This window comes from Chiloscyllium plagiosum, unplaced genomic scaffold, assembly GCF_037043375.1.
Source record: "Chiloscyllium plagiosum isolate Xiang-an unplaced genomic scaffold, Cpla_swu_hap1 HiC_scaffold_27, whole genome shotgun sequence".
NCBI classification, from domain to species: Eukaryota; Metazoa; Chordata; class Chondrichthyes; order Orectolobiformes; family Hemiscylliidae; genus Chiloscyllium; species Chiloscyllium plagiosum.
Window position 1 is genome coordinate 88145829 of NW_028270165.1, and position 12978 is coordinate 88158806.

Here is a 12978-nt window from a genome sequence, read left to right on the forward strand (position 1 = left end):
TGAATACTTTTCGTCAGTATTCACTCAGCAACAGGACATTATTGCCGATGTGAATACTGAGTCACAATTTATTAGAATGGATGGCTTTGAGGTATGTAGGAAAGAGGTGTTGGAAATCCTGGAAAGGGTGAAAATAGATAAGTCCCCTGGGCCTGATGGCATTTATCCTAGGATTCTCTGGGAAGCAAGGGAGGAGATTGCAGAGCCATTGGCCTTGATTTTTATGTCCTCAGTGTCTACAGGAATAGTGCCAGAAGACTGGAGAATAGCAAATGTGGTTCACTTGTTCAAGAAGGGGAGTAGGGATAACTCTAGTAACTATAGGCCGGCGAGTCTCACTTCTGTTGTGGGCAAAAGTCTTAGAGAGAATTGTAAGGGATAGGATTTATGAACATCTGGATAGGAATAATGTGATCAAGGATAGTCAGCATGGTTTTGTGAAGGGTAGGTCGTGCCTCACAAACCTTATTGAATTCTTTGAGAAGGTGAATAAGGAGGTGGACGAGGCTAAAGCGGTAGATGTGGTGTATATGGATTTTAGTAAGGCGTTTGATAAAGTTCCCCATGCTAGGCTACTGCAAAAAATACGGAGGTATGGCATTGAGGGTGAGTTGGAGGTTTGGATTCGGAATTGGCTGGCTGGAAGAAGACAGAGGGTAGTAGTTGATGGGAAAGGTTCATCTTGGAGTGCAGTTACTAGCGGTGTTCCGCAAGGATCTGTTTTGGGACCATTGCTGTTTGTCATTTTTATAAATAACCTGGAGGAGGGGCTAGAAGGTTGGGTGAGCAAGTTTGCGGATGATACGAAAGTCGGTGGAGTTGTTGACAGAGAGGAAGGATGTGTCAGGTTACAGCGGGATATCGATAAGCTGCAGAGCTGGGAAGAAAAGTGGCAAATGGAGTTCAATGTAGGTAAGTGTGAAGTGATTCACTTTGGTAAGAGTAACAAGAAGATGGGGTACTGGGCTAATGGTTGGATACTTGGTAGTGTGGATGAGCAGAGGGATCTTGGTGTCCATGTACACAGATCTCTGAAAGTTTCCATCCAGGTAAATAGTGCTGTGAAGAAGGCATATGGCATACTGGCTTTTATTGGTAGAGGAATTGAGTTCCGGAGTCCTGAGGTCATGTTGCAGATGTATAAGACTCTGGTGCGGCCGCATCTGGAGTATTGTGTGCAGTTTTGGTCACCATACTATAGGAAGGATGTGGAGGCACTGGAACGGGTGCAAAGGAGGTTTACCAGGATGTTGCCTGGTATGGTAGGAAGTTCGTATGAGGAAAGGCTGAGGCACCTGGGGCTGTTTTCATTGGAGAAAAGAAGGTTTAGGGGTGACTTGATAGAGGTGTACAAGATGATTAGGGGTTTAGATAGGGTTGACCATGAGAACCTTTTTCCACGTATAGAGTCAGCTATTACGAGGGGGCATAGCTTTAAATTAAGGGGTGGTAGGTATAGGACAGATGTTAGGGGTAGACTCTTTACTCAGCGAGTCGTGAGTTCATGGAATGCCCTGCCAGTAGCAGTGGTGGACTCTCCCTCTTTATGGGCATTTAAACGGGCATTGGATAGGCATATGGAGGATAGTGGGCTAGTGTAGGTTAGGTGGGCTTGGATCGGCGCAACATCGAGGGCCAAAGGGCCTGTACTGCGCTGTATTTTTCTATGTTCAATGTCTTTGGGATGGATCCAAAACTTACTTCGTTAATGATTGAAAATACTTTGACCTCTGGAACTGTCTGCCAGAGAGTGTGTTGGAGTCAGATTCATTAAACTGAAAAGGAAAGCAAGGTACTGTAGTGGATGTCAGAATATGAGTTTCCTGATTGGGAATGTTCACTTGCTCCTGTTACCATTTCAGGTTGCTAACTTTTCGTTAGCATCCTGCACATGTTGGGAATTTTTCTCCTTTCTAGTATCTCAGTGACAAATCTAGTTTATGAATTGTTCCTATGATATCTCATGAGCGGGTTTATGATATTCACAGTGTTGTGGGTCACAGTGTGTCCAAGTGAGGAAAAACAAACTGTTCATCTTAAATATTTGATTTTAAACAATGGAAATAAAATTAATGTTTGGTTAAACACAACTTGCTGTGTAGTAAGATCATCAGAAATAGGAATGGGAGTAAGTAATTGACCGTTGAGATGCTCTGTCTTTCATTTATCTAAATTCTCTTTCCTGCACTTGTTTTTTCATGACTTAATCTGCTGAAGTGACTACACTCCAAAAGCTTGTGATTTCAACATAAGAGCATAAGAACTAGGAGCAAGAGTCAGCCTTCCGGGCCTTCGAGTCTGCTCCACCACTCAATAAGATCATGACTAATCTTTTCGTGGACTCTGCTGCACTTACCTGCGTTTTCACCATATCCCTTAATTATTTTATTTTTCAAAAACGTATCTACTGCTTCTAGTGATTGCTGAAGTAATGTCAAATACTTCACTGGGCAAGGAATTCCATAGATTAACAACCCTCTGGGTGAAGAAGTTTCTTCTCAGTTCAGTTTTAAACCTGCTTCCTCTAATCTTGAGGCCATGTGCTCTTATCCCAGTCTCACCTACCAATGCAACATCCTACTTCTATTTCTTTCATAATTTAATATATTTCTGTAAGATCCCTTCCAAACAAACTTGCTGGACTATAACCTGGTGTCATGTGACTTATGACTAAAAAATTTGTTATTATGCATCCTCATAGCAGTGGGATTTCAGGGCTCGAAGATAGGGACACTACGCCTTAAAAAAAACCTCTGCAGCAAATAGGCCCTCTTCTACTGAATGAATGGGGAGAGGTTTCTTCTCAACATGGGATACAAATATTATACCCTCAGAGCCCTTTACACTAAATTGAGCCCTCTTTAGTTGAATGAATGGATGTGGAGGTGCCACAGTTGAATTGGTTGATAACGTTAAAAATCACATCTTCCCCCTGAATATGTGACACTACCGCTATAGCCCCACAGCCCTTTGCAGTAAATTGGGTCATCTGCTGTTGAATGAATGAACGGGAATGAAAAGGGTGGATACACTGACGTGATTGTGAAATTCTCCACCAATCCCAAAGCTTGTGGTCGGTACCGACTAATCGGAGAGAGATATTGCAGAGGGTGGGACCAACACGACGCACAAAGCCAGCCGCCATTGGTCAGGTGGAGTAAGGTCCGCTCTGATTGGAGGGGACGCGAATGACGCGCGTCACTGAAGGAGGAGACGGAATAAAGAAGAAAAACAAAGATGGCGGCGCGAGGCTGCGGTTTTGTCATCGACTCAGCGGGCGGTTTCTGACGGAGGGAGGGGGGCAGACAGGCATCGTTTACCTCAGAAAATACCTTTAAAATACATTTCAAATTAAAGCCAGAACTTTTCAAACAAAAGTTGTGAAGAAAAGGAGACGGTCCCCGGTGGGGTTTATTGTTTATTTTTGTATAATTCCCGGGGCCCGGGAAGGGGGAGGTGACAGTTATCGGGTGAACGAGAAAACAAATTTAAAATGTCGGCGGTGGAGGAGAGAGAGCCGGCGCCCGCGGCTTCTTCGGCGGCGGCCGGAGCCCAGGAGCTCAACAACCCCCCGGAGCTGGAGGAAGGTCCGAGCTCCAAGAAGCGGGGGGTCCGGCTGGAGGCTGGATTTGGTCAAGGCTTGTATCTATTAACTTATTTAAATGGTACCTACTGTATGGGGCTATGGTTTACATTAAAACCGGAGGATCATGTCAGAGTGTTTGTTTATATTGAGCAGTTGTAGTTGGTAAAATACACTCCCTGGAGGAGCACCTTCTATGATGTTGCATTTCTTGCCTTCTGCCCTTCCCCCATTTGTTATCTCTCATCTTGATTTTACTTTTTTTTTGGTCAAATTTAATTTCATATTAATGAGAGTTGGTGTTCACTGTGTGTTATTAATTTGTTTGTTGAATTACTGTAAGAAAAAAATTAATGGTGTCATGTCATTTCTGATGTCAGAGTTTGACATTGAATGTGCAGATGTGAATACCAATAAGTTGTGAAAATAAATCAAGAACTTGTGGTTCTAAAAAAAAAGCAGTTCACTGATATTAATGGCATTGTCTCATTTGAGGATGATGATTTGAGTCTGACCAACAAACCGTTTCATGTAGTCACCCAATTTAATTAAAATTTTCTTTAACTTAATTAAAGAAAATAACCCTGGCAGGCTAAAATTTGTACAATTTGTTTATAAGATTTATTTATATGTCCCTTGCTCTCGATGTGGTCTCTGCCACATTGGGGAGACTGGACGCCAACTTGCAGAACATTTCAGGGAACAGCTCTGGGACGCCAAAACGAAACGACCCCACCGCCTTGTGGCTTAACGCTTTAACTCCCCCTCCCAATCCGTCAAGGACACGCAAGTACTCTGGTGCCTTCCCCTCCAAGCTCTAGCTACCTGACGCTTGGAGGAAGAACATCTTGTTTTCTGCCTTGGGACCCAACAACTACATAGTATCAATGTAGATTTCACCAGTTTCCTTATTTCCCCTCCCCTCCCCCCACACCACACACCTTGTCACAGATCCAGAGTTGAAAAATGTGGTGCTGGAAAAATGCCTCGAGGCCATGCCTCTAGGAATTCCCTGGCGGTTCTCTGGCATGGCACTCATCCACAGATTCTATCAACAAACATATTGACCTGGACCCAATATACCGGCCACTGCAGCAGACAGTTGGAACTGACAACCGGAAGCGGCAGAAACAAACCACTATAAATGCTGGAGGAAACATCACAGAAGCGCTTCACAAGAGGCTCCCAAGCACTGAGGATATCACCTAGACAGGAGATGAAACGTCTGCAACAAAAATTCCCAGCTCGGCGAACAGAACCACAGCAATGAGCACCCGAGCTACAAATCTTCTCTCAAACTTTGAATTGAGCATAGGAGTTGGGACATCCTGTTGCAACTGTCACACGAGCCACACAACACAAGGCGTGGTCCTTCTCTGACTTACCATCCCTTGGAATATCGGGGGGAAGACACCCCTTTAATTGTAACATTCAGGAAATATGCCTTATTTCAACAAAAATGTGCTGTGCTCACAGATGTTTGGACAGAGAAAGGGAGTTGCAGTCTGGAGTGAAGCTCAACCTTCATTCAGAAAGAGAGGAGCAGCAGTAGCTTCAGAAGCTCACCGTCCAACTTGTGCATTCAGACAATAGGAGGGCTCTTCTGGGCAAAATCTGGGAATGAAGCAATGTCTCCCCCTTTCCATTCCTTATCCTGGAAGGGAGAGAGAAGGGGGGAAGCACTGTTCACTTGCAACAACGGGAGGCAGTATGAATACAAGCAGGGAGCAGACTCTGCAAAAGTCAGTTTCAGTCGGCTTCTTCTGAAATATTGTGTGCAATCCTGGTCTCCCTCCTATCGGCAGGATGTTGTGAAACATGAAAGGATTCAGAGAAGAGTCACAAGGCTGTTGCCAGGGTAGGAGGGTTTGAACCACAAGGAGAGGCTGAATAAGATGGGGCTGTTTTCCCTCGAGCATCGCAGGCTGAGTGTGTGTTTTTTAAAGAGGTTTATAAAACCTTGAGTGTGGATGGGGTGAATAGACAAGGTCTTTTCCCTGGGATAGGGGGAGTGCGGAACTAGAGGGCATAGGTTTAGGGCGAGAGGGGGAAAATTTAAAAGGGACTTTGCAGTCAACCTTTTTTTTGCAGAGGGTGAAGCGTGTATGGAATGAGCTGCGGAGGAAGTGGTGGAGGCATCTGGATGGTGATATGCAAAGGAAGGGTTTAGAGGGATATGGACCAAGTGATGGCAAATGGAACTAGACCACCTGCACCATGGAGAAATCATGAAAATGCAGGGAGTGTAGGAACGGTTTCCCTTCCCCGCCTGCCCGATATTCATCAGCATTTATATACCGGGCAGCGGCCATTCACCTGCATTCAGCACAGGAAAGGCTTCACTCAGTCGCATCACCTCCTGGTCCACATTGGGGAGAAACTGCTCATCTGCCCTGCATGCTGAAGCAGATGAAGGACATTTTTTTTTTATCCTGGATGGAGCATACTGCAGGTATACCTGAAATAGATACATTTGTCTCTATCCCATTGAGTCTCCAGCACAGGGCCAGTCTGGGCTGCTCAATTGGTGTCTCAGTGTTTATTATTCTGCACCTGAGCCTCCATCCACCCCTCTTCATTGCTCCCCCATCTCCTCTCCATCAGCATAAAGATATCCCCCACTTTTCGAAAGTTCACTTTGCACTACTTCACTTTAACAAAAGACCTACATTAATACCTGTTCTCACAAACCGAAAGAAATCCGAAGAGGATTGTCGCTTTTACAAAGAAAGGCATAATATAAATTAATTCATGGTAATTGCTTCTTTGCTTTAGGCCATTTCGGCTTATGAAAGGAACACTCTACTTTCAAATTGTGGGGGAAAGCTGTATCAATACAATACAGCACAGTCACAGGCCCTTCTCACTTGCTTTAGGCACATAGACCCCCTCAAGCCTGTGCTACTTATTAATTCTTACTTAGACCTGCTATTTATTGCCCATGTGTGGCTTCTGTTCCTCTATTCACCTCCCCTTCATGCGTCTATCAAGATACACCTTAAACGTTGTTAAGGTGCCTGCTTCCATTACCTCCACTGGCAGTGCGTTCCAGAAACCCACCACCCCTCTGTGTAAACTCCCCACCCCCACCACTTTCCCCCCAAACAGTCCTTGAACCTCTTTTAGTTGAACTTTCTACTTTGGAGGGAAATAAACACCTCTGACTATCATAGAATCCCTCCAGCGTGGAAACAGACCATTTAGCCCAACAAGTCAACACTGGCCCTCTAAAGATTAACACATAGAGACTCGTTTTCTTACCATTATCTACATTTACTCCTGACTAATGCACCGAACTTACACATCCCTGAACATTGGGGCAATTTACACACAGACAATCCAACTTATCCTGCCTCTCCCTGGACGCTATAGGTAATTTAGCATCGCTAATCCACCCTAACCTATACAAGTTTGGATTGTAGGAGGAAGCCGGAGCACCCGGAGGAAGCCCACACAGACACGGGAGGTGGGGTGCAGGGACAATGTGCCAACTCCACACAGATAGTTGCCTGAGACTAAAATCGAACACAGGTCTCTGGCACTGTGAGGCGTCAGTGCGAACCACTGAGCTACCCTGCCACCCCTGTCCAGCCAATCTGTGTATCTCAGCATTTGTCGAGGTCTCCTCTCAGCCTCTGTTTTTCCAAAGAAAATAATCCAGGTTTATGCCTCCTCTGCTCATAACGAGAGCCCTCCAGACTAGGTAATGTCCTGGTGAACCTTGTCTGTACCCTCTACCAGAGCACCCACATCCTTCCAGTAGCACCGTGACCAGAACTGCACACAATATTCCGAATGTGGCCAGAATAAACAGCTGTAACGTAACTCTTACACTTAAGGAAGTGTGCTGTGTGCTTTTTTGACCACCGTGCCCACCTGCATTACCACTTCCACGGATCTATATGCCCAGATCTCTCTGTATGCCAGTGCTCCTATGTGTTCTGCCATTTATCATACAATTCTTATATTTCCTTCATCTCTATCGAGCTTCACCTTAACTGTCTTTCTCTCTTCATCTCTTTTTCCCCCCTTCTCATCCCTCCACACATCAGCATATCATAAGACCATAGCAGCAGAAATTAGGCCATTCAGCCCATTGAGTCTGCTTCGCCATTCAATTATGGCTGATACGTTTCTCAACCCCATTCTCTCCCTTAACCCTTGATTCTCACGAACCTATCTATCTCCGTCTTAAATATATTCAGTAACCTGGCCTCCGCAGCCTTCTGTGGCAGTGAATTCCATAGACTCACCACACTCTGGCTGAAGGAGCCTCTCTTCCTCTGTTCTAAAGGGTCTTCCCTTGACGTGAAGGCTGAGCCCTCAGGTTCTAGTCTGTCCTACCAATGGAAACACCTTCCCAACATCCACACCGTTCATTATTTTGTAGGTTTCAATTAGATCCCCTCTCATCCTTCTGAACTCCATGAAGTATAAACCTAGAGTCCTCTAATGTTCTTCATATGTTAAATTTTTCATTCCTGGACCATTCTTGTGAACCTCCTCTGAACATGTTCTAGGGCCAGTACATCCTTCCTGAGATTTGGGGCCCAAATCTACATACAATACTCTAATTGTGGGCTGACCGGAGCCTTACAGAGCCTCAGAAGTACATCCCTGCATTTATATTCAAGTCTGATCAAAATAAATGCCATCATTGCATTTGCCTCCCCAACTACTGACTCAACCTGGAAGTTTACCTCGAGAGAATCCTGGAGTAGAACTCCATAGTCCCTTTTCACATCAGATTTCTGAATTTTCTCCCCATAGTCCTTCTGTTCCAGAGTAGCAGCAGAGATTTCCAGACACCTCGATTGTTTTCAGGGATACCAAGGATCTTGGGAATTGCCAGTATCTCAGGAGGAGGCAGAGGGGAATGTGGTATGGTCCTGTAAACTGCAGAACTTTCCAACTCCCTGAATCAGCAGGAACTCTTTCTGGACCAAGAAACAAAAGGGCCACTGAGAAACTGCTACATCAGGAGGCAGAAATTAGGCCATTCAGCCCATTGAATGGTGGAGCAGACTCAATCATTCTTAAGTATCAAGGGTTACAGGGAGAATTGGGTTGAGAAACGTATCAGCCACGATTGAATAGTGGAGCAGACTCAATAGGCTGAATGGCCTAATTTCTGGTAGTTAACCATCCCTGGGAAGAAGGACGCAAAACAACAAGATGTTTCCTGGGACAGATGAGCGAAGTGTTTAATAAGCTCATGATAAAAGGACAATTAAGTTTGTCTGTGGAAGGAAGGCCCTGACGTAAAGGGGTTTTTTGCAGGAAACGCTGTATCAAACAAACCACTAAACCTCGGGGATAAGAAGGTAAGCTACAGACCGGAGATCTCCAGAAGTATGGGGAGGTGGTGTTAGAATCTAAAGAAGCATCACATCACAGATTTGAAAGCGAGGAATCTCCACCAGAATTCAACCAGAATGATGTAGCAGCAGTACTTGGAAGAAGAATGCTGCACTGAATCCCTGGACACTTCCAGAGACAGATACTGTTGGGGGAAACTCAGTTAAATTCTGCCATCAATTGGGTGATAGCCAAGTTGTGAGTGAGGTTGAACTTGGTTACATAGAAGAATACAGCGCAGTACAGGCCCTTTGGCCCTCGATGTTGTGCCGATCCAAGCCCACCTAACCTACACTAACCCACTATCCTCCATATGCCTATCCAATGTCTGCTTAAATGCCCATAAAGAGGGAGAGTCCACCACTGCTACTGGCAGGGCATTTCATGAACTCACAACTCGCTGAGTAAAGAATCTACCCCTAACATCTGTCCTATACCGACCACCCCTTAATTTAAAGCTATGCCCCCTTGTAATAGCTGACTCCATACGTGGAAAAAGGTTCTCATTGTCAACCCTATCTAAACCTCTAATCATCTTGTACACCTCTATCAAGTCACCCCTAAACCTTTTCTCCAATGAAAACTTGAGGAGTTTTATTTTTGGTTGCTCCATACAATAAAGTGTTAATCATTGTTTCAGCAGTTAATTGTGTGCAGTTTCTGAGTTAAGAGCCAAATTAAGACGATTCACCCACAACCACAGTGAGAGGCTGGGATTCATGTTGACTCCATTGCATTCAGCACGACATTACGTCAATACTTTTATAAAGCAAAGGCTGACAGCCACACCTATCTCAAAGAGAAACACCCAGAGGAGCGTGTCGCCCAATAATCTGTAAAATTAGCATGAAAAGTGGTGTAACCTGCTCTAGTGATAAGAATAAATCCCCAACACTTTAAAATCAACAATCAGCAATTTATTTATCCAACTCTCACAGTGAACAAATGAACAAAAATATTAACATACTGGATACAGGCCAGGAGCAGATGGGTGGCACTAGTTTAGTTGGGGATCATGGACTGGTTGGTCTGAAGGGTCTGTTTCCAGGCTGCATGACTCCATAGCACGGAATGAATGAGGATCCATCCCAAAGATGATAAAGGTTTCAAGCACCACCTTAGGCAAATGTGTGGACTCCCTCCAGATAACTGAGGGCAGTGGGACACTGTGAGGGTCAGTAGATCAGTCAGCCAGCCAGTTCTCTCCAGGAGACTTGTCTCTCAAGAAAGGAAGTGGTTTCCTGCCCCATCAGCCAGATTACCCAGTTTGGATTCGGTCCTATATTTCCAACAAAATAGGTAGACAGGGCAGTGTCTATAACAAATATGTTATTAAACTTGGAAGAGTGCTGAAGACATATACAAGGATGTTACCAGGATTCAAGGGTCTGTGTAAAAGGGAGAGGTTGGACAAGCTAAGATATTTTTATTTAGAGCATTAAGAGTCTGAGAGAGGCCCTTCGAGAAGTGAAGAGATCGTGAGAGGGTGAATGCACTCAGACTTTTATCCCGGGGTTGGGGAAGTGAGGGCTAGAGGGCATCAGTTTAAGGTTAGAGGAAAAAGAATAAAAGGAAATGTGAGGGGCAACGTTTCTTTTCACGCAGACGGTGGTACACATATGGAATGAGATGCCAGCGGAAGTGGTTGAGGTGGGTACATTAACAACATTTAAAAGGCATTTGGGCAAATACATGGATAGGAAAGGTATGGAAGGAAATGGGCCAACTGCAGGGAAATGGGCTTAGTGTTGATGGACAGTTTGGTCGGTGTGGACCATGTTGGGCCGAAGGGCCTGTCTCCTGCTGTAGGACTATGATTTGCATCTCTTTGTTGGTCAGACAGTTTTGAGTTTCCAAATGGAACATCTCACAATCAGGCCGAATAAAATCCAATCTCATTCGTCAACTCTGATGCGGAGGTGCTGGTGTTGAATTGGGGTGGACAAGGTCAGAAGTCACATGGCACCAGATGAAGTGATGAGGGGGCAGTACTCATGAAAGAGCAATGCTTCTAAAGCTTGTGATTTCAAATAAACTTGTTGCACTATAACATGGTGTCGTGTGACTTCAGACTTCTTCAACTCAAACTTGATGGGATACTTTGTCCAACGCGACATATTTTATCAAGATTGCTTGGAGGAATTCTTTTTTTTAAAGATTAGATTCCCGACATTATGGAAACAGGTCCTTTGGCCCAACAAGTCCACACTGGCCCTCCGCAGAGTAACCCAGCCATTCCCCTATCCCTATTCCTCTACATTTACCCCAACTAATGCACCACACCGACACATCCCTGAACACTATGGGACAATTTAGATGGGCCAATTCATCCTAACCTGCACACCTTTAGACCAGGGGAAGGAAACCAGAGCACTCAGAGGTGACCCATACAGACGTGGGGCGTGCAATGTGAAAGCTACACACAGACTGTCTCCCCAAGGGTGGAATTGAACCCAGGTCAGCATCGTGAGGCAGTGATACTAACCACTGAGTCACCATGCCACCCCTGAGCCATGTAGGTGGGCTTGGTGGGGGCGAGTCCAGCACAAAACACAAAAGCTCACTGCACCCACTGTCAGAATGGGCGGGAGGTTCAGCCCTGGGGGTGACCCACTGCAGTGTCACTGGTGGAATCTGATTGTTGGATGCACTGGTGCCTCCGCAAGTTGCAGGACAATGAGAACCTCCGCCCGCAGTCAGGGCAGGCAAACGGCCTCTCCCCGGTGTGGACCCATTGATGGGTCAGCAGTTTGGAGGAGTGGGTGAACCCCTTCCCGCACTCGGGGCAGCTGAATGGCTTTTCCCTGGTGTGGACCCGCTGGTGGGACAGCAGGTCAGAGGAATTGCTGAAGGCCTTACCACACTCAGAGCAAGCGAAAGGCCTCTCCCTCATGTGGATTTGCCCGTGTCTCAGCAGGTCCGAGGAATTGCTGAAGGCCTTCCCGCACACTGGACAGCTGAAGGGCCTCTCCCCCGTGTGGACCCGCTGATGGGCCAGCAGGTTGGAGGATTTACTGAAGGCCTTCCCGCATTCTGGGCAGCTGAAGGGCCTCTCCCCCGTGTGGATCCGCTGATAGGCCAGCAGATTGGAGGAATTGCTGAAGGCCTTCCCACACTCTAGGCAGCTGAAGGGCCTCTCCCCCTTGTGGACCCGCTGGTGGCTCCGCAGGTGGGAGGTTTTGCTGAAGGCCTTCCCACACTCTGGGCAGCTGAAGGGCCTTTCCCCCGTGTGGATTCGCCGGTGGGTCAGCAGAGAGGAGGAATTGCTGAAGGCCTTCCCTCACTCTGGGCAGCTAAAGGGCCGCTCCCCCGTGTGGACCCGCTGATGGACCAGCAGGGAGGAGGAATTGCTGAAGGCCTTCCCACACTCTGGGCAGCTGAAGGGCCTCACCCCCGTGTGGACCCGCCGGTGCCTCAGCAGGTTGGAGGAATCGCTGAAGGCCTTCCCGCATTCGGGGCAGTTGAATGGCCTCTCCCCCGTGTGGACTCGCCGGTGCGTCAGCAGGTTGGAGGAATTGCTGAAGGCTTTCCCGCACTCGTGGCAACTGAAGAGCCTCTCCCCTGCATGGATTCGCTGGTGGGTCTGGAGGTTGTCCACCCAAGTGAATCCTTTCCCGCACATGGAGCAGTAAAACTTCCTTTCACCAGTGTGTATATGCTGGTGGGGCAGCAGGACACAGGAGCAAGTAAAGCCCTTTGCCCGCTCGGGGCAGGAGAACGGCCTCTTCCCAGTATGATTGCACTGATGAGCCGCCAGGACAGGTGGGACATGGAAGCCCTTCCCGCAGTCACCACAATTCCATGGTTTCTCAACAGGGCGTGTTTCCTCAGGTTTCTCCATGGCCGAAGCTTCAGCTGCACACACACGTGTACAACCCTGCCATGAATTCTTCTTTCCAGGCAGTAGAGTTGTTTCAGGCTCCACACTCAGTGCGCTGCAACAGTAGGGTCTTTCAACCAGTCCCCTGTACTCAAACTGGAACCAAAAAGAACGCTTTGCTCCTTCTCACAGAATCATAGTTGAAAATTGTTGCGGT

The 12978-nt window shown here is 46.6% G+C and overlaps 1 protein-coding gene and 1 pseudogene across 1 annotated transcript in view; one reads left to right on the forward strand and one right to left on the reverse strand.

Moving 5' to 3' along the window:
• Nucleotides 1-12978, forward strand: part of LOC148144900 (uncharacterized) — a 492750-nt gene that overhangs the window by 205941 nt on the left and 273831 nt on the right. The window lies entirely within an intron of this gene.
• The window catches only part of LOC148144907 (uncharacterized), an 81222-nt pseudogene continuing 79635 nt past the window's right edge, over nucleotides 11392-12978 (reverse strand).